This window comes from Teleopsis dalmanni, chromosome 2 (genome assembly GCF_002237135.1).
Source record: "Teleopsis dalmanni isolate 2A chromosome 2, ASM223713v2, whole genome shotgun sequence".
NCBI lineage: Eukaryota > Metazoa > Arthropoda > Insecta > Diptera > Diopsidae > Teleopsis > Teleopsis dalmanni.
This window is the reverse complement of record NC_051847.1, coordinates 20,094,096-20,095,739: the sequence shown is the minus strand read 5'-3', so window position 1 is coordinate 20,095,739 and position 1,644 is coordinate 20,094,096. Positions and strand designations below refer to the sequence as shown.

The following is a 1,644-nucleotide window of genomic DNA, read 5'->3' as shown; positions in this document are numbered from 1 at the left end:
ACTCATACATAAATATATATATATATATATATATATATATATATGCAATTAAATTAAAACTTGTACAAAGATGTAGTATTATATGAAAAATATCTAAGATTATAAGATTATATAAGAATTATATATAAAATATTTTATGCATATCTCAATGCAAATGAAAACTTTTAATGAAATATTTTCTGTGTACTTACATAAATTCTGATACATACATATACCTATATTGTAAATTTTATGAGTAATTTTAAATACTCAAATTTAATAAATGTCAGTAAAATTAAAATAAAAATAAAAATATGAAAAATAAAAAAAAATGTTGTTTTAGAAAGAATCCTTGCTGGTTTCATGGCATATCTAATATTTTATAAGTAATATATGCCATATCAATAAGTGCAATTTTTACAGATGCGTTGACGATTTTTATGATTAGAAAATTTTCCTTTCCAGTCTTGACGCATAATTTAACTTAACCTATCTGTGAAAAATGGCTTTAAGTAAAACAGTAGTGCCGTAACTAATGTATGTTTTGCTTGTGAATTAACTCCACAAAAGTTGATGTTAAAGGAAGGACCAAAGTAAGTTCCATATAAATTCTTTTTTGAATGCAAATCCTTTTCAATTCTGTATTACTCTATTCCGAGTATTGAAATCCATTTAATGCGCTTTTATTGTTTACATAGGTTTTTGAAAGGATTCATAGTCAAAGTTGTATGCATCAAAAAAGGCGACTACCACAAAATAAGCAGTGAACAATCATTTTTGATGAAACATAGCCTGGAGAAGATATAAACTTAAATGCTGTCTCAGTGAAAGCAAACGTTCATTAATGACACTTCGATTAAAATGAAGTATTTTTCTCTTGGTTGCTGATCTCAAACCGAAAAATTGAAACTTTAATGGGTTAATAAAATATGTTTCTTATTGAGCGGTATGAGCTTCATATCTTCAGCAAATTACTACGAATAAATAGATTGAAAATATTCTCATATTCTTCACCGAATTCTTCATCCTTCTCTATCGCAAAAAGGAATGCTTCAAATACTTGCATGAAATAAAAGCGTTGTTTTCCCACTGGATTAATTTAAGAAATATTAGAAAAATATTTTCAAATATGTGTTCACATATTTGAGGTAATCATATTTATTTATTTATTCATAACATGTTTGCTAAAGAAACGAAATACGTATCTCTTAATATAAAAAATACCACAAAAATCGTAGGAAAAATTCTATTGTCTCTAAAAAAGCGCAAAACAATAATTTTTCAAAGGTGCAAGCTTAACTGGATCTTGAGTAAAATCGAACTTCATTGATAATAAAAATAAAATATTTTTGATGTTCAATCGGCTTTTGTTAGAAACTTAAAAATCTTCAATAACATAACCATCCCACCGAATTAAGTTAATTTAATAGGTCTTTCATTTTCACCGATGAACACTCTGATGAACTATCAGAAAAGTATCTCCCGAAGAACCTTTAACTTCTGGACACCAAAGTTGGGCATTCAAAGAGAAAATGTGTTATGGTTTCTTTCTCTTGCGGGTTTCCAAAACTTCTGCAATGAGGATTATGGAAAATGCGCAGTTTATCTGCGTGAGTTCCTGCACACCAATGACCAGCAAGAACTGCAGTGAGCCTTGCAGTGTTC

The 1,644-nt window shown here is 28.1% G+C and overlaps 1 protein-coding gene across 1 annotated transcript in view; it reads left to right on the top strand.

Moving 5' to 3' along the window:
• The window catches only part of LOC119674064 (polyadenylate-binding protein 1-B-like), an 11,706-nt gene extending 10,636 nt beyond the window's left edge, over positions 1–1,070 (top strand). Inside the window, exons 6-7 of the mRNA XM_038085188.1 lie at positions 445–572; positions 678–1,070. The gene's annotated coding sequence lies outside the window, so the exon portion shown is untranslated. The remainder of the gene's footprint in view (positions 1–444; positions 573–677) is intronic.
• The last annotated feature ends 574 nt before the right edge of the window (positions 1,071–1,644 follow it).